Genomic DNA, 20,889 nt, shown 5'->3' on the forward strand with positions numbered 1-20,889 from the left:
CCTTCGCTCTGGAAATCCCTTCCACAGGAATGTCACTAGGCCCTAGTTCAGGCCTTCAAATGGGCCTTTCAAACCATGCGGTTAGCACCGAAGACTCTACCTATATTTGTTTTTATGATGTATAGCTACTTTCAAGTACTTGTAGCTACTACTTTGATTTAGTTAATGTGTCTGTGTATCCTTTATTGTTGTGTGTGCCATTTCATGAAGCCAGGGCCCTGAAAACAAGATGGCGCGAGGACCCCCAATTTGGATGGGCATCAAAGAGGATGGGACAAAGTAATGGAGGAGAAGACAATCTGTGGCTCCTAGTCCTGCTGTGCATAAGCTTCCTCTGAGATCCCCAGCTGAATGCCAATGGCCACCAGATGATGGGTGTGCAACGAGCACTGAGTAGCTGCTATGCCAACAGAACGCTGTCCTGGGGGGCCTTGGTCTGATCCGAGGCGGCTCTTGTCATGTTCTTATGTTCTCACAATAGGCCTATCAATACTTCACGTGAATAAATCTCAACCCAATATGAGGCTGCGGCATTCCTAATCACAAAGCTGCAAAGACAGGAGAAGGTACCATTATATTTCTGTATCATTCTCTCTGTCTCACTCTGCCCCCCCACCCCCCGTGTGTGTTTGTGTGTGTGTGTGTGAATAATCAAGGCAAGGTGATCTACTTGCAAACTCCTAGCAGGAGCAATCAGAATGCATTGTACAGCAATTCATTCTTTTTCTACATATTTCCTACATAAAGGAAAAAGATGGATTGAATGCTGAGGGACCTGAAACGTATGAGTGGAGACAAAGATATCTAAAAACCCTTTAGTAGTCCACGAAGGAGAAGCAGGTCACCAGGAATAGAAAGCCTAATCTGGGAACACTCAAGACCAGTGGTGGTGAACCTATGGCACATGTGCCACAGTGGACACGCGAGCCAAGCCACCCCGAAAGCCGAGCATCGAGCAACAGCACACGCAGCCGACGTGCAAACGCTCGGAGAGTAGCGGCGCCAGGCAATGGCACCACGAATCGCGACTTACTAGCCGCGACTCACCCGAGCTTTCTCATGGCCAGTCAGTGTGCTGGCAAGGATATATCATTAGTTGCTTGAACTGGCTGTGAGTGGCTTTTACTAAACGAAAACATCAGTTATCAGGTTTTATTGCAGTGTTGGCACTTTGTGATAAATATGTGGGTTCTGAGTTCCAGTTTGGGCACTCGGCCTGTAAAAGGTTCACAATCACTGGGTCAAGATTAGAAAAACATGGTTGGAATGTTTTTGATGGTTGGAATGGGTTTAGAATGGGCAGAAAGGATGAGCTGTGCAGAAAAAGCTACTCAAAGAAGGCTTTTTGAAAATCGCCATCTTTTCTATGGAACCTTAGCCCTATATTAGGGTTAGGGGTGCACCAGGGTAGGGATGGGTTCAAAAAACAAGGTGTCCTGGCATGATTTTGATGGTTGGGATGTGTTTAGATTGAGAGAGGTATTACTAACACTAAATGACTCTGGTGCGCCCGCAGCTGAAGTATTGTGCTCAGTTTTGGGCCCCTCATTACAGAAAGGTTATATCCAGGTTAGAGTCAGTGCAGCGTAGGGCCACCAGGTTGGTGGCCGGTTTGCAGGGGATGGGGTATGAGGCAAGACTGAGGGAACTGGGTCTCTTCAGCCTGGAGAAGAGGAGACTCAGAGGGGATATGTTGGCGACATACAGGTAAGTGAGGGGGTGTCACATGGAGATGCGTAGAGACCGGTTCTCCCCTGCAGAGGAAGGCAGGACGTGCTCCAACAGAGCAAAGCTCAGGGAACCAAGGTTCTCTTTAGATGCCAGGAAGCACTTCCGGGCAGTTTGGACCCCAAGGGTGTGGAATGGGCGTCCACGAGAGGTCAATGAGGCCCCATCGGTGAGAATGTTCAAAGATAAGCTGGACATGCACATGGTGGACATGTCATGAGAGGAGCCAGCTGGACCTGGGGATAAGACTAGATAGTCCAGAAGGCCACTTCGAACTCGGTCTGTTTCTATGTTCCTATGTTCAGAATGGGCAGAAATGATGAGTAGCGCAGAAAAGGCTACTCAAGGAAGGCTTTTTCAACATCACATTATTTTCAATGGAACTTCTGCCCTAGATTAGGGTTAGAGGTGTGCACCAGGGTAGGGTTAGGGTTCCAAAAGCCAGGTGACCTGGCATGATTTTGATGGTGGCAATGTGCTTAGAATGGGCAGAAATGAGGAGCAGGGCAGAAAAAGCCACTCAAAGAAGGTTTCTTCAAAATTGCCCTCTCTTCAATGGAACTTCTGCCCTAGATTAGGGTTAGGAGTGGGAACCAGGGTAGGGTTAGGGTTCCAAAATCGAGGTATCCTGGCATGATTTTGATGCCTGGAATGTGCTTAGAATGGGCAGAAATGATGAACACACAGAAAAAGCTACTGAAGGAAGACATTTTCAAAATTGCCCTCTCTTGAATGGGATTTCTGCCCTAGATTAGGGTTAGGGGTGTGCACCAGGGTAGGGTTAGGGTTACAGAAACGAGGTGTCCTGACATGATGGTTAGAATGAGTTTGGAATGGGGACGAATGTTGAGCTGTGCAGAAAAAACTACTCAAGGAAGGCTTTTTTATAATCGCATCATTTTCAATGGAACTTTAGCCCAATGTTAGGGTTAGGGGTATGAACCAGGGTAGGGTTAGAAAAACAAGAGGTCCTGGCATGATTTTGATGGTTGGAATGGGTTTGGAATGGGCAGAAATGTTGAGCTGTGCAGAAATAGCTACACGAGGAAGCCGTTTGCGAAATCGCTTTATTTTCAGTCAAACTGCAGCCTTATATTAGGGTTAGGGGTATTATCCAGGGTAGGGTTAGTGTTAGAAGAACAAGGGGTCCTGGCATGATTTTGATGGTGGGAATGTGTTTAGAATGGGCATAAATGTTAAGCTGTTTAGAAAAAGCTACTCAAGTACTCTTTTTCAGAATTGCATCATTATCAATGGAACCGTCGCCCAATATTAGGGTTACGGGTATGATCCACAGGAGGATTTGGCTTAGAGAAATGAGGTGTCCTGGCATGATTTTGATGGTTGGAATATGTTTGGAATGGGGAGAAATGTTGAGTTGTGCAGAAAAATCGACTCAAGGAAGGGTTTTTCAGAATCGCATCATTATCAATGGAACTGTAGCCATATATTAGGGTTAAAGGTGTGCACCAGAGTATGGTTAGGGTTTGACAAAGAAGGAGTCCTGGTATGATTTTGAGGGTTGGAATGTGTTTGGAATGGGCAGGAATTTTGAGTTGTGCAGAAAAACCTACTCAAGGAAGGCTTTTTCAAAATCGCGTCATTTTCAATAGAACTATAGCCTTATTTTAGGGTTAGGGGTGTGCACCATGCTAGGATTATGGTTAGAAAAACGAAGTGTTCTGGCATGATTCTGATGGTTGGAATGTGTTTGGAATGGGCATAAATTTTGAGCTGTTCAGAAAGATTTACTCAAGGAAGGCTTTTTCAAAATGGCATCATTGTCAATGGAACTGCAGCCCTATATTAGGGTTAAAGGTGTGCACCAGAGTAGTGTTAGGGTTAGAAAAAGAATGGGTACTGGCATGATCCGGATTGTTGTAATGTGTTTGGAATGGGCAGAAATGTTGAGCTGTGTCAGAAAAAGCTACTCAAGGAAGGCTTTTTCAAAATCACATTATTTTTAATGAAATTGTAGTCCTATATTAGGGCTAGGGCTCTGCACCAGTGTAGGGTTAGGGTTAGAAAAACGATGTGTCATGGCATGATTTTGATTGTTGGAATCTGTTTGGAATGGGCAGAAATGATGAGCTGTGCAGAAAAGCCTGCTAAAGGAATGCTTTTTCCAAATCTCATCATTATCAATTGAACTGTTGCCCTATATTAGGGTTAGGGATATGATGCAGGGTAGGATTTGGGTTAGAGTAACGAGGTGTCCTGGCATGATGTTGATGGTTGGAATGTGTTTGGAATGGGCAGAAATGTTGAGCTGTGCAGAAAAAGCTACACGAGGAAGGCTTTTTCAAAATTGCTTCATTTTCAATGGAGCTGTAGCCCTATATTAGGGATAAGGTATTCAGCAGGGTAGGGATAGGATTTGAAAAACTAGGTGACCTGGCATGATTTTGATGGTTGGAAATTGTCTGGAATGGGTAGGAACTTTGAGTTTTGCAGAAAAAGCTGCTCAAAGTAGGCTTTTTCAAAATCTCATCATTACCAATGGAACTGTCGGCCAAAATTAGGGTTAGGGATGTGCACCAAGCTAGGGTTAGGGTTAGAAAAAAGAGGGGTCCTGGCATGATTTTCCTGGTTTGAATGTGTTTGGAATGGCCAGGAATTTTGAGTTGTGCAGAAAAAGCTGCTCAAGGCAGGCTTTTTCAAAATGGCATCATTTTCAATGGAACTGTTTTAGGGTTAGGGGTGTGTACAACACTAGCGTTAGGTTTGGAAAAATGAGGTGTCCTGGCATGATTTTGATGGTTGGAATGTGTTTAGAATGGGCAGAATTGATGAGCTGTGCAGAAAAAACTACACGAGGAAGACTTTTTCAAAATCATTTTATTTTCAATGGAACTGTAGCCCTATTTTAGGGTTAGGGGTATAAACCAGGGCACGGTTAGGGTTAGAAAAACAAGGGGTCCTGGCATGATTTTGATGTTTGGAATGTGTTTGGAATGGGTAGAAATGTTGAGTTGTGCAGAAAAATCTACTCAAGGTAAGCTTGTTCAGAATTGCATCATTTTCAATGGAACTGTAGCCGTATATTATGGTTAATGGTATGCACCAGGGTAGGGTTAGTATTAGAAAAACATGGGGTCCTGGCATGATTTTGATGGTTGGAATGTGTTTGGAATAGGGAGAAATGTTGAGCTGTGCAGAAAAAGCTGCTCAAGGCAGGCCTTTTCAAATTCACATTATTTTCAATGTTATTTTTCAGCCATATTAGGATTAAGGGTGTGCGCCAGTGTAGGGTGAAAGAAATGAGATGTTCTGGCATGATTTTGATGGTTTAGTATGGGCAGGAATGATTTTGATGTGTTTAGAATGGGCAGAAATGATGAGCAGTGCAGGATAATCCACTCAAGGAAAGTTTTATCAAAATTGCCCTCTCTTCAATGGATCTTCTTCCCTAGATTAGGGTTAGGGGTGTGCACAAGGGTAGGGTTAGGGCAGTGGTGGTGAACCTATGGCACACGTGCTTCCACCGGCATGCATAGCCCTTTCTGTCAGCACGCTCGCCAGGTCATCCCAGCATCACCCCAGCATCCGACCTTCACCTCACAGAGCACATAGGGGCCACATGCATGCTCAGAAATGTTTAGCAGCTCCAGGAGCCACAACTCATTAGCCACAACTTGTCCAAGCTTTTGCATTGCCAATCATTGTGCTGCCATATATATATATATATATATATATATATATATATATATAATTTATTTTATTTATTAAAACATTTCTATGCCGCCCCTTGCCGAAGCCTCGGGGTGGCTCACAGCATAGGATAAAATACACAATAAATTAAAACAATAACAATTAAAATATATACATTAGAATAAAATAAGCTGCCCTGGCCAAATAAAATTCAATAGTATTAACATTTAAAATGCTGCTTAAATAAAAAGGTCTTAGCCTGGCGCCAAAAAAACAAATAACGACGGTGCCAGGCGGACCTCTCTGGGGAGCACATTCCATAACTTAGATGCTAATATATTTGCTTGGATTGGCTGTGAAGAGTTTTTTCTAAACTTAAACCTTTCAGGTTTGATTGCCGTGCTGGCACTTTGCGATAAATCAGTGGGTTTTGGGTTGCAGTTTGAACACTCGGTCTCTGAAAGGCTCACCATCACTGCTCTATACATTCTGGGTCCCAACTCTCCCATTGGTCCCAGTGCTCAAGTTTCAAGGGCCACAGGCCATGTGCCTCTCTATTACCTCCGGCATCAGAGGCACCATGCCCTGGTTGGATCCCAGGTGCGCCCGTGCGCTGTTGCATTCCCCTCTTGCTTCTGGTCTCCGTTGGCGCATCCACTTACACAGAGTGCTAAGTCCAAAGATGAGGCTTTGGCCCGATCCAGCATAGCTCTTAATTTCTTAAGCTTCAGGGGGCATGAACATGTCACTATTAAATGATAAAATTAGTTAAATGTTAATGTTAGTTTCTAGGCAGTCCTGGCTTGAAAGGAAAGTAGCTTTGCCTACCAGGGCAGCTAAGCTCACAATATTCCCATGGCCATTGCATAATGGTCTGAGATGTTTGACAATACTTCAGGCAGCTTAGGAGAGTGAGAATCATGCCATCACTGTTTGCTTTCAAATGGCATCTTTTGTATTGCTCCTTCATAGGAAGCCTTAAATATTCTGCATATTTATGCCAGCCAGAGCCTAATCCGATACATGTATGGAAGGGTGCAGGATTCCCATTTGGTTTAGGGTAATTCCTTTCTTCTTGTGCTGTGATGCTGTGGAAAGATGCATCCCAGCTCATACTTGAGTAAGGCATTCTTGGTTCAAGGTACTCACAGTGCCAATCCTTTTGCGGCGTCTGCATTTCTAACATCCCGCATCCCATTCTTCCACCAAAAAAAGGTCCCCAACATGGATCATAAGGACTGATAATAAAGCAGTCCATGACTCAGGCTTACAATCTAAAAGGCATGACACAAAAGGAAAAAGCACTGGGAGGAAAGAGGAAAAAGGTTCTCTCATGTGGGTGTTTTTTCAAGCAAACTCTCGGCAACGGTTCCTCCTCCAGCCTAGGCTCCTTCTCCGATGGGGATCTAGGCCAGGTCGGTTTCCTTTTCCATGATGTTTCTCTTGGGAGGCATGGAGCACAGGCTGCCCATGGGTCTTGCTTCTCCTGGTTCTGTACATGTCTACTCAGAGCAAAACCCCTTGAGTTCAATGGGACTTACTTTTGTGTAAACAGGTGGAGGATGGCAGCTTAAATCCCACTGTTTTAAGTTCGATAAGACATTTTGTGTTGCTCCAGAAGGTATGAAAAAATCTGGTGAGCACTCAAGAGAAGAATAAGAAAAATGATGAAGGAATTGAATGATTGATTTATAGTGAGAGATTAAAAGAGCAAAATATGTATAGCTAAAGGGGGACATGAGAGCTGCCTATGTGTATTTTGAAGGTGTATTCCAAACAGAACAGGGAAACTGGTGAAGTTGGCTTTTAAAAAAACCGGGAAAAGGAAGTAAGAAGTTTGAGACGTCTTCCCCAACCTGGTGTCCTCAGATGATTTAGACCATAATTCTCATCCTGCCATTGGCCGTGCTAGCTGAGGATAATCTGGATGGGTGACTTGCAATGCTGTGAACTGCCCAGAGAGCTTTGGCTATGGGCAGTATAGAAATGTATAATAATAATAATAATAATAATAATAATAATAATAATAATAATAGGAAAAGCAGTGCAACATACTTGAAGGTCCTGCATTGGGAAAGGCTGAAGGAAAAGCTACCAAGTGCAAACCTGGATAAATATTACAAAGAGTTTAGCAAAAAAGTTGGAGCATTGTTATGCAGTTATCTGATTTATATCTTGCCCTTCTCCTAAGAAGTGTATGGTAGCATTATATCCTCAGAATCAATCCATGGGTAGCTGACATGAAGGGTTTCCCTTGGCTACCCAATAAACTTTACACTCAGAGATATGTTGTTGTTGTTGTTGTGCCATCAGGTCATTTTCAACTTGTGAATGAAAGCCTTCGAAAATGTCCTCCCTGTGACACCTCCGTTTAGCTTTTCCAAGTTCAAGGCTGTTGTGGCTTCCTTATGGAAAGAAAAGACCCACGTTTGGTCTTTTCTTCTGCCTTCTACTTTCCCTAGCACGATTGTCTTCTCCAGGGAGTCTTGCTTCTCTGGAAAGTTGTGACTTGATGAGCCCACAGTAAAAAATTTGGGGGACAGTTAAATTTGAGTTTCAGAAATGGATTGGATGAAAGGGTAAGAAGAAAATAAATCATGGCATCAAAATCAGGCCTGATATGAAGGGTTGGCATGGTCGGGCAACTTCCAGGAGCCAGAACCCAGCAAGGGCCTGCTAGCAAGACCCCTTGGAGTTCTTCCTCTTCGCCATGGCCACCTGCTTTGCACTCTGCTCAGGACTGCCCTGGTGGTGAGGAGGAGCAATAGCAGGCACCTCTGCCTACCTCCTCTTTGGCTCTCTGTAGTGATGAGGAGAAAGAATGTGAGCAGCAGCAGCAGCAGCGGTGGTGTCCCTGGCAGGGAAAAGGTAGACTCCTTGAGAGACTCTGCCTGCAGAGGGTGCCTTCAACAACCTGGGCTGGCACCATTCAAAACATGCATCAACCGCCTTCCAAATACTAAAATCCATTCTCCAGATAAGTGTCTACCCACACTGGGAATTAAAATACATAAGAGTGTACAACTGAGTTGTTCTCGTTTGGTTCCCTGCCCTGCTCCACTGTCCTTCTTGCATTGAACTAAAGAGGTGAAGGAAACAAAGAATGCATTTCAGAGAGTGAGCATTGGGTAGGAATATTTTGCTAGTCAGACATGGATGCACACATGTGACGGGATTCTCAAAATCATGCACCCCTTGGCCGTGAAACTGCGGGGGTGGGTTCAAGCATCCTACTCTGCAATGCTTGCCAAATAGTTGTGATATGAAGTGACGGGTCTGATCTTCAGCAAAAATCCCCCTGGCCATGCCCAAAGCTTGGGCACTCTAATACGTCCATTGTAGGAAAAACAATGGAAAGGCTCATAACAGAGAGAGATCTAGCGATGCTAGATAGGGAAGGGAGGCTGGCAGCCACACAACATGGCTTCCGCAAAAACAGGTCCTGCCAGACAAACCTTGTGGAATTCTATGACAAGGTTTCGAGGTGGCTAGATGGAGGGGACGCAGTGGATGTGGTTCACCTGGATTTCAGCAAGGCCTTTGACAAAGTGCCCCATGATATCCTGGTGGAGAAACTGAGGAGTTTTGGGATACACCAAAGCACTGTCTGGTGGATTAGGGCATGGTTGACTGACCAAAAGCAGAGGGTAACCATTAGTGGGGAATCATCGGGATGGCAGCCAGTGACAAGCGGGGTCCCCCAGGGCTCTATCCTGGGGCGATCCTGTTTAATCTTTTCATTAATGACATGGAAGAAGGGGTGAACAGTCTGCTGATCAAATTCGCAGACAACACTAAAACTGGAGCAGTGGCCACAACTGAGGAGCAGGGACTCCAGATCCAAAAGGATCTGGACAGACTATGGAAGTGGGCAGGAGACAACAGGATGGCATTCAATGTGGATAAATGCAAGGTCTTGCGCTTGGGGCATAGGAATAGGTGTCATAAGTACAGGTTAGGTGACAAGTGGCTGGAGAGCAGCACTTGTGAAAGGGACCTCGGGGTGCTGGTTGACTGCAGGCTAAACATGAGTCAGCAGTGGGATGCGGTGGTCAAGAGGGTGAATGCCACCCTTGGTTGCATAGTCAGAAGTGTGGCTTCTAGATTGAGAGACGTATTACTACCACTCTATACGACTCTGGTGCACCTGCAACTGGAGTATTATGCTCAATTTTGGGCCCCTCATTACAGAAAGGATATAGCCAGGTTAGAGTCAGTGCGGTGTAGGGCCACAAGGTTGGTGGCCGGTTTGCAGGGGATGGGGTATGAGGCGAGACTGAGGGAACTGGGTCTCTTCAGCCTGGAGAAGAGGAGACTCAGAGGGGATCCGTTGGTGACATACAGGTATGTGAAGGGATGTCACACGGAGATGGGTAGAGACCTGTTCTCCCCTGCAGAGGAAGGCAGGATGCGCTCCAACGGAGCAAAGCCCAAGGGAGCCAAGGTTCCATTTGGATGCCAGGAAGCACTTCCTGACAGTCAGGACCCCGAGGGTGTGGAATGGGCTTCCACGAGAGATTGCTGAGGCCCCATCGGCACGGGTGTTCAAGGACAGGCTGGACGTGCACATGGTGCGCATGTCGTGAGCGGAGCCGGCTGGAGCAGGGGGTCAGACTAGATGGCCCGGGAGGCCCCTTCTGACTCGCTCTGTTTCTGTGTTTCTAATATAACCCTTTGGAGCCCAGGGACGTTTTCCGTCCCTCCATTGGAGTGAATGGGCAAGCCATTTATAAGCACAGTCTCCCTATGCATCTACTGGAACATCTACTGCTCTGGATGAGAACAAAGAATCCGCGAAATCAAGTTCCACCACTACAAATCCTGTGCAAACATAGACATTTTAGTGCTAAAAAGATTGCAGTGTTGGTGACAGGTGGAGAGCATTTTGCATTCAAGGGGCAGCCGCTAAGAAATCCCACTCCCTTGCTTCAATCCTCGAGCCTCCCTTGAAGGAGGCGCTTGGAAGAGAACCTCAGTTGACGAGCATAAACAGACCACACTGGAAGAAACAACTTGCCACTGATCATCTATTTTATCCATTTATCGGTCTGAGCTACACTCCACCCTTTCTGCAAAAAACGGGGGGCATTCAAGGTGGTCCTGGATTATGTTCTCTTATCTCCCATTTATGGCTTGTAATTTTGTGTCATGTGCATGGCATGGTTCGTGGCCTTATGGGATGGTGAACCAATGCCAGTGGTGGGCAAGCTGCTTACCACTGTACACCCTGCGCAGTATGTTCAGTGAGTAGCTCATGTGGAGGCGCATGCGTGCACAACCCTGCTCTGCACAATCATCTGTTCCCCTTTGGTAAATGGAGAAGAGCGTTGCCCATAAGGTCCTCTGCGTCGCAGGCGACAGCGAGTGCCTGGGGGAAGGGGTCGCATCCACCCCCAGTACAAGGATGTGCAGGAACCAGGCCTACCAACAAAAGCACCACTTGCAAAAGCTGCTGCTCAGACACAAGGAGAAATGTAGAACACAAACTCTTTCCACGCAGAATCCAGAGTGGGCTGATTGAAGGTGTTTGCTGGGCACAAAGACCAGGGAGCTTCAGATATATTTAGCTCTGTTGCAAAGTCTACTGGGGGGGGGGGATGCTTTTCCTCCCCAGAGTTAAAGAGGCATTCTTTCTGTGTCAGAAATACAACAGTGGGAAATGCATGATAGGACACATAAGATATGGACAGCTGCCAGCATGCTGAACAGCTGTACTGCACCCAAGAAGAACTGCAGCTGTATTTAAACTAAAACGAAATCTATTTTTTATATATATAATTTAATGTGCTCAGGCTTTTTACTCATCTAAAAAGAAAAATTAGACATTATGAATTGTTTATTTCTTTGCACTGCATGCTGTTTTCCATTTTGGATGTCTGCATGCTCAAAATGTCAGGTGAGACATTGCGACTAGTCCTCATGGCCCTGCGGGGCTTCACCAAGAGCCAACCAGAAGACTATGCAAGATGGGAGGGCAGCCCATTTTAACCATAGGTGGGAAACCTTTTTCAGCCTGAGGATTGAATTCCGTTCTTGGGGGCCACATTCAGGTGGTGGGTGGAGCCTAAGGCAAAAGGGACAGAAAAAAAGTGCCACAGCTTTATAGCTTAAAGCTGAGGGCAGGCTTCATTAGGTTAAAACTGGCCAGCCAGACTGGCTTTGCCATGCAAGAGAGGAGCATTCCAGAACAAAAGGCACCAGTGAGATCAGAATACCAGCTATTAGAGAAATTAATTTATTTGTTGATTTGTTATTTATGGATTCATATCCTGCCTTTTTCCTACAAAGGGCTCAAAGCAGCTTACATCATTCTCCTCCTCCATCTCATCCCCACGAGAACAACCCTGTGAGGTAGGTTAGACTGAGAGTCTGTGACTGGCCCAAAGTCACCCAGTGGGCTCCACGGCTGTGCGGGGACTCAAACCCGGATCGCCTGAGTCCCAGTCCCATGCGCTTAACCACCACACCACACTGGCTCTCACTAAATAAAGTATCATGCTAAGAAGCTGCTTCTCAACTGAAATCCTCTCCTCCTTTCCAACCAAAAGGAGTTAAGTCCCCCTTCACGGCGGTTCCCACTGCTTGTGGGCCAGGCAGCAGGCGCATCAGGTTCCGCTTAATGAGTGCGTCCCTTTGATCGGGTGCCAGACAATAGGGCTGAGCATCTGGCATCTGGCTCTACCTGTTCAGTGGCTCGTCCCACAGCACCAGAGCAGGCCTGATTCTCAGCAGCCACTTGGCCTCTCGCAGGGCCTGCTCGCCTTGGCACTTCAGCCACGAGTTGCCTCTTCTCCCAGTTGTGGTTCAGATTCTGAGACAGCACCCTTGAAATGCCCTGTTGGATCTAGCCCCTTCACCTCCAGTTGGCCTGCTTTTTATATTTGGTACTCGAAGAGGTCAAGTTCTTGCAAGGAAGAGCTGCGCATGTCACGGTTCTTTTCCTGACATTCCACAGCATATGACCCGATGTGCTTGTACAAAGCCCCTATGGCCCATGGTCGGCGATGTGGTTCTGTGACCACACACCACACAATGACAGAACTGGGATGTGCTTACGGAGGCATTGCGGGAGCACAGAGACATGGCGTGGCAATGTCTGCGTGTCTCAGATACATCTGGTTAACCTCTGATCATCAGGGGCAGGGTGAATATTCGGGTTCAGGAAGATGTGCCTTGCCAAGAGAACATTGCAACATGCCATTTTCGTCTTTCAGTTGCAGGGTGAAACGGTTCAGTCCAGGCTAAACTTGCTCACTCGGTTTGGATGAAGGGATACATGTAGGGCAGGATCAGCTCCTCTCCACCCCTGGAAAGACTAGTCCAGAATTTCTGCCAACTTTTAGTGACTCTCCCGCCCGATCGCGACTCTTCAGGTTTTGCCTCCACCCCGGTGTTGCAATTCAGCGGCACATCTCGCACTGCCACAAACTTCGCAGCCACTGGGTGAGCCAAGGACACAGATGAATGGCTGGAACCCCTTTCCATGCACGCAGTACCTGACAGCTACCTCACAGAGGTGTTGGATCTGACTCTGAGAAATCTGTTCCAAAGCTCATGAGCACATCTTCCTTCTGTCATTGAAACTAATTAGGCAAGGGCTTGTTTTCATGTCAAGCTTTGTATAACAATGAACCCCTTGTCAACACTGAATCAATCGATAAATAACAGGATGATATATTAATAGCCTACTCTACTGGCTTGTTCTTTTAACTCTTCCCCCCACCTCTTGATAAAGAGAACTAGAAGCGTACCTTTCCTCATTATTTTTTTGCAGTAAATATTATGAAAGGTTAAGTTTACAACAAACTGTAATTACAGAAAACCCAAGGCTTCGGTGCTTGTGTAACAAGATTAATACCTTTTTGACAGAGTTTAATAATATGGTTTTATAATATTTAATTTTGTTCATAAAATGCCTCCCAGTGGGGAAGCCCCCTTCCTTTTTCTTTCATTCATTCTCTGTTTTTTCTTTTTTCTTTTTAAAAAAAACCTTAAACATTAATACGCTAAAACAATTTAATACATTTTTCTTGGCAGAAAGAATGTATATGGATGCAGACTTGCTAGAAACAACATAGGGCCACAGAAGGATCAATTTCAGCTTAATTTGGTTATAACAAATGTATGCTGACAATGCTAGTCCTTTCAGCTTGGCCCAAATTCATTATTTCTCTCTTGCTGGCACATCCAGGCAATGATTTCTTGCCATAAATTGAATTCCTGTGTAGCAAACAAGTTATTATTTCTGTTACATTTCTATGGACTCCCATCAACAAACATTCTCTAGGAGGCCTACAATATTCTTCCCTATACTCAGTGAAGGATTTGAGACCAAGTATGGCTGGAGATGGGAAGACTCAGGTCCGAAAACCTTATCTGGCCATCTGGACTGTCTGAGATGACCACGGCCCCACCCCCTTCCTCCTAACAATTGATGTTGTTGTCAGTCGTGCTTCTCTTCACAAGCCATCTCATTCTCACCAGCATCTCTTTGCTCATAATCTTTATTGTTACATGCAAGACTCTGAGCATACACAGAGGGAAATGTTGAGCCCTTTCTAATATCCATTATCCAAAACTCTCTTCATGGGGTCTTTTGCATCCATCCCTTGTGAGAGAAACTCTGTGAAAATGGGCACACCTCCGCTCTGCATCTTATTGGACTTCTCTCCAATGATGACATCTAGCAATCTAATGGGCTTAGGGTCCAGAGGGTAGATTAGGGCTGAGTACTGGGAGAAGCTTCTTAAGACTAAGAGCAATTCCACCTGGCACCACTAGGACTGTGCCTCACCAGAGGAGCAGCTGGACAGCTGTGCAGTGGAGATACGGTTGCCCTGAATTTCCTAAATCAAACAGTTGGTTATAAGGGAATGCTATAATTCCAGGCTGAAGATTCCTTCATGCACATTTTCCCCATTCTGGGTATATATTGGTGCTTCAATGTACCCTATTAGCTCTGCAGAATATTCAAGGCTGTATTTGAATTGTTAAGGTGAGCTCCCTCTTTATTTATTAATTTAAAAAGCAAACAAACCGAAAACAAATCCAGAAGAAAACCATCATAAATGCGACAGGTTTACTAGCACAGCTGCAGCTGAGATCCATCCAGCACTCTTTCCTGGTGGAAAGATGGGATATAAATGAAATACAATACATTTCTCCAGGGAAAGATCAATTTCAGCTAATGCATAAAAAGGCCTGCTCAGGGCAGACATAAGCATCAGCATCACACAATCCTGCGCACCCCGATAAGGCTTCCCCTTTGAAGCTGGAGGACTGCAGGCATCCCATGGAGGGCAGGACAAGAGCAAAGGGTTGCTTCTGTGTGCTTCCGCCACACTGCAAAGCATTCACTAGTCAATTCCGGCAGGTACTTTGCCTCTGAGTGCAAGAGAGGTGATGGAGACCCCTCCTTGCCCCTAAATCCCATCACTGAGGTTTCACTGGTATCCCCAGAGCTGCAGCCTGCAGGGTCTTTCCTGTGCTTGCAAGTGCACAGGGAGGGCGGCGCTGAGTTTGGAATCTCAGTTCTAACAAGTTTCTGAGGTCAGAGGTAGTTCTTTCTCGACTGTCTGCAGGCCATAAATTGCACCCTTCATTTATTAAATGTATATAGTGTTCAGCTAGAAGATGCCTACAGGATAGTTCATAATACTAAATAAAAAACAAATCAACAATGCAGAAAAAACAGAAACAATACATATAATAAAATTATCACAATATCAATACATTAAAATATTAAAGAACCAGCAATGCAGTTAATTATTAATCCAACAGAGTAAAGACTAAATACCTTCTGAGAGAGGAAGATCTTGATCAGACATCTAACTGTGGATAGTAAAGATCTTTCTGGGAAGAGCTTTCCACAGCTGGGGGGCCTCCGTAAGCGCCCACTACACTATTTTTGGTGTTGTCAGTCAGAGAAGAACCTGCACAGATGATTTAATTGATTGGGCAGGAACATGTGGAAGAAGGTAAAACTGTCTTATGGTTTGTAAGCCAACCTGGGACGTTTTGTAAAGGACGGAATATAAATATTGTAATTAAATTTAAAATTTTAAAAATTGTGGCCACAAGCGGGCAAGGAGTTTGGTTGCTTCAGAACTGACAAGATGCATTCCCCGTGGCTGATCCTAGGTGTTAGTTCAGCAGCAGTTGTATGGCCAGATGGGTGGCAGTCAGTGTCACGCTGCCCAGGTAGAGGTGACTCTGGGTACCTTGGTCTCCTTTAGCCAATTCTTGAGTTTAGAGAGCTGGGCCCAACAAGGAGCTTTTGTGGATGTCTGCTGTGCGAGTGGAGGAACTGTGGCTCACTGCATGCACTCAGTTTCCCTGGATCAGTCCCTGGTCTCTCTGTTTCTAAAAGTATTTTATGTCACATGCCCAGGAAAATAGCTTAGCAAACTGTTGCCATGCCTGGGAGGTTGAGCGCAGTGGGCCAATAGTCCAACTCCCAATGTGATCCTTCTAGAAGATTGATGATCTGATCTTCCTAGAGGGTTGAGTGCACAAACAGCTACTCTAAGTAGGGAATTCAGCCTTGCTTTTCTGTTGGACATGCCCATGGTGGGCATGTTGTGAGCAGAACCGGCTGGAGTCGGGGGTCAGACTAGATGGCCCTGGAGGCTCCTTCTGACTTGCTCTGTTTCTATGTTTCTATATCCAGACTTAGCATACTAACCACCATGTAACACTGCTTTTCAAAAGTCAGCAGTATGCAAATCAAGGTGCTCTTTGTAAGGTTAGCTTGAAGGTACACATTCACCTTTCCCCACCCTGATCCTTTGGACAACCCCCAGTATTCCTGATCGTTAACCATGCTAAATGGATGGGAGTCGAAGTCCAGAATGTCCAGAGGGCAGCAGAATGAGAAAGGCTGCACTAACTTGACTCAAGAAATACTGTATTGGAGGCAGCTCATGACATACCAAGTGTTTCATGATAAAAGAAGGAAAGGGCGCCTCCACAGTAAGAAGATATAAGAAACAAGAAGAGCTGTGCTGGATCAGGCCCAGACCCATCTAGTCTAGTCTTTGGCTTCCACAGTGGCCAGCCAACTGCTCATGGGAAACCCACAATCTGGGAACATCAGTAAAAATTCAACATATATTTCAGTACAGCAAGAACTGTATCTGTTTCAAAGCACGATATCAGCATTGCAATGATGCTACAATAAAAGTGTGCAGAAGCACTTCAAAACTCCTTATACCTATTAAAATCTAACCACACAAGAGCTCTGTCAACAAATCAGCATAAAATGGGGGTTTGCCAAAGGCAGAGGATGCAAACTCCATGGAAGGAGCCAGCTCACAATGCACCTGCTGCTAACCGAAGTGGGAGGTGGAGACGGGGCAGTGGCTCCCTCGTTCTCAGGGCCAGCCCAAGACTTCCTGCTGACTGAGGCGAAGAACAAGACGGCGCCCTGCCCCAGCCACAGAAGTACAAGATCAATAAATCAGCACGAGGCAGAGTTCAGCTGGAAAAACAAAAACCAAATAACCACCCCACTAAATATAGAGCAGATGAAAGCACCCGCCGACCTAGAAAGTGCCAAAAATGTGCAAGACTAGCTGAATGGGTATGTCCCTGTGCCCTCCCGCTTGAGGGTAAAATTTGGTCATTGGCTAGGATGCTCAAGAAATTACCCACCATGACACGGCATTTCTTAATTAGAGAATTTCTTAATTAGAAATATTCCACAGCCATGCTATCCTTGTCTTCAACGACTGACATCACATGGTGCTTCGTGTCTTCTGCAGTTCATTGGCCTAATCTAAGACTGAAAAAATTGCAGGCCTACAGATGTTGCTGGACTGCTAATCCCATCAGCCCTAGCCAACGAAGGCCATGGGAGGATAATAGGCATTGTAGCTCAACAGGATCTGAATGCCCACAAGTTGCTCACTCTAGCATAATGTAATAACATAATATCAATCAAACCTTTGTCCAGTGATCCAGCAGAGAGAACAATGCATTTTGCCCAAAATTGCAATGCACTCCTTTATTCAGAGACTATTACTAAGAAGCTGTGCCAGTCATGACCCATCAGCTCTGCAAACCTAACCTGGCTTAATGCCCATTCCTCTGCCCAAGGAATCCTGGGAATCTTCCATTTGCATGTGGTCCAGGTAAGGAGCTCCGGCAGAGACTTTGCCTTGCCATCACCAAATTACAATCTGTAGGAGCCTTTGAGAAATATTGATAGGTCAGTTACCAGGTGTAATCACAGAATAAGTTTGCATTGTGGAATTGGCTTCGAACTCCTCCAGGGAGCCAACAAAATGTCAGGTGTCAACTCTGATGAGCTGCATGAGCCAGTCAGCTAAAGCTGTACCCAGAGCTGGCTTTTCAGAGTGGCATGGATTCTGTGGACATCCAGTTTGCTTAGAAACTTTCTGGACTTGTACCCAACTTTGGTTGAACCATGAAAAGTACAGTCATACATACTGTACATCATCTGGATGCTCTTAAATCACAACATTCCACACACCTCTCCAGTCTCTGAAGTATGGGAAACCATGTGTGTGTGCCTTCATGCCCCCTCTGTCCAATGACTGAATACTGATCCAAGTATGCAAACTATAACGCACATCACCAGTCAAAGTTCCATAAATCGTGATTTATTATTTTGCATACTTTTTCCAGGGGGTGGGGAATAAATCTGTTTCCATTAATGAATGGACAGTAAAGCAGATGGTGACTGACAATCTGTGAAACACGAACAGAACCATTTATACATCCTTTCTCAATATGGACAGGAATAAGTTTCCAGCTCCTTTTTTCTGGAGCTTTGCAATCATTCCAAGGAAGGACTGTGCAGCCAAGACATTGCTTCACCACCTCTGAAACTCCCCAGTGTAAGCGCAATGTTGGATCGTGGCATAATTGGACACAGGGGTGTTCTCCTACAGGTGACGTGCCAGTTACTTTTCTGTGTGTCAAGCTGCTTTTTCAAGGCACAGCAGCGTAGCAAGTGAAATGGGGGCCAACCAAATGACAGCACTAAAGAACAGCCTCTTTGATGTGGTTCCTAAACCCTGACAGAGTAGTGCTGTGGAGATAAAATCCAAAATGAGATTCCATGTCTTCTTTTTTAAGCATTACTCATCAGAAATATTTAAGTCAGAAACTGGAGACAGTTTTGTCTTGGGATCATTTGTTGTTGTTAGTCACGAAGTCGTGTCTGACCCATCGCGACCCCATGGACAACATTCCTCCAGGCCTTCCTGTGTTCCACCATCCCCCAGAGTCCACCCAAGTTCACACCAACTGCTTCCGTGACTCCATCCAGCCACCTCATCCTCTGCCGTCCCCTCCTTCTTTTGCCATCTATTGTTCCCAGCATTAGGCTTCTCTCCAGGGAGTCCTTCCTTCTCATTAGGTGGCCAAAGTATTTGAGTTTCATCTTCAGTATCTGGCCTTCTAAGGAGCAGTCAGGGTTGATCTCCTCTAGGACTGACCGGTTTGATCGCCTTGCGGTCCAAGGGACTCGCAGGAGTCTCCTCCAGCACCACAATTCAAAGGCCTCAATCCTTTGGCGCTCAGCCTTCCTTATGGTCCAGCTTTCACAGTCATACATTGCAACTGGGAAAACCATAGCCTTGACTATACGCACTTTTGTTGGCAGGGTGATGTCTCTGCTTTTTAGTATGCTGTCTAGATTTGCCATAGCTTTCCTCCCCAGGAGCAAGCGTCTTTTAATTTAGGGTCATTGTAAAACAGGCCAGGTTACCTTGTAGTGATGCACTTTCCCTACCTCACCAGAAGTTGTACCTCTTTTCAGGTGAGGACCATGATTTTTGGGTTATGGGGCACAGATTATCTGTATTGAATGCCATCCTGTTGCCCCCTTCCAACTTCCACAGTCTGTCCAGATCCTTTAGGATCTGGAGTGCCTGCTCCTCTGTTGTGGCCACCACCCCCACTTTGGTACCATCTGCGAATTTGTTCGGCAGACTGGTTATCCCTTCCTCCAGGTCATTGATAAAAAGGTTGAACAAATCGGTCTCAGAACTGAGTCCCGGGGAACTCCGCTCGTCACTGGCCATCCTGATGACTTCCCACTGATAGCTTCCCTCTACTTGTGGTCTGTCAGCTGTACCCTGATCCATCAGACAGTGCATCAATCTATCCCAAAGCTCATTACTTTCTCCACCAGGATATCATGTGGGACCTTTTCATCAGAACAACATCTGTACTTCACAGGAACTCTCCAAGGTCCTGTGAGCTGCTCCAGAATTCCTGCTGCCTGACCTTTCAGTTTGCTGCCAGCTTCTTCCTTCTTCTGGTCCCCTGCTATACCTGGTACATTGATCCAAAGCCTTGCTGAACCCCTTCTCAAGCTACCTGAGGTCCAGAGATGCATTGTTTGAGTTTTTAACTGCTTACATGACTAGCTCAACTGAAAATAATTTTGTACGTCAGAGAAATATTCCATTTGCTTTCTAATGTTATCCACCCCAGTGCTTTCCAGATGGGGAGCTAAATATTCTTGTATACCCAAATGCATAATTGTACAGATAAAACATTTGCAATTAGCTTCTCTGCAATTAGGGACTCCTGGAACGAGCATAAACATGTAAGGGGGTGCTTTCATGACACTCTTGCTTCTAATATCTCTGCAAATGTGTGAGATTTAAAGTTTTGTTTAAAAAAATAACTAAAGTATATTCAAGCTAAAAACTGTGGACATGCTCCTAGTTCAGTTCTCCCTGTGTGTCTTGCCATTTCTTTTCTGTGTAATTTATACTCATAACTTCCTTTTCCAGCAAATAATACTGGGGAGGGCCTATATCTCCCCCCTTTTTATTTTGCTCCTAATGGAATCTGTTTTGAATAGCCTAAGAATGGTATTTAAAATCTGATATTAAGAAAGGTTTTTTTATCCTCCTGCATAGATGTGGGTTAATTAATGTTTTCCTTTAGCAATGCTGAATAATGCAAACTTTTACTGTAATAGTTTCTGCCCTCTTAATCACTGTTTTTATTTATTTCAAATCTTTGAGATCATTTTAATGTCTACTTCTGTCTTTGTCTTTTCGGCATTTTAAGCATCTGATTATATGTGTGCTGGAAATGCACAGTTTTGTGAAATAATTGTTTACTGGGATTACTGGAGCCCAGAATTGACTTTTTAACATGTGAAAACAAGAAAGCTTTTAGCTACTATTCTCCACACAGAGAGGCAGGAAGGTGTAACATTTTTTATATGGAGAACTAAATATTAGTGGAAGCCAAAATCCTAACACATTGCTGCAGCTGTACTTGGGCACCTGTCCAGAAGAGCACTTAAAGTGAGGAGGTCTAAGGTGTCATTTACTCTGGAGAAGGTGTTCCTCCATCACTGCCATCGCCACCCACCCATTTCTCAAAATGTTTCCCCTTGCCTCTATACTCACCTGAAGTTGGCAGATCCCAGTGGAATCAACCAACCTCCCTGGTCGCCCCCTAAATCCATTGAACTAAATCTGTGGTCTTCAGTTGAAAACACATTTTATTCCTCTTTAT

The sequence above is a fragment of the Varanus komodoensis genome, unplaced genomic scaffold (assembly GCF_004798865.1).
Source record: "Varanus komodoensis strain SLA01 unplaced genomic scaffold, ASM479886v1 scaffold15, whole genome shotgun sequence".
NCBI classification, from domain to species: Eukaryota; Metazoa; Chordata; class Lepidosauria; order Squamata; family Varanidae; genus Varanus; species Varanus komodoensis.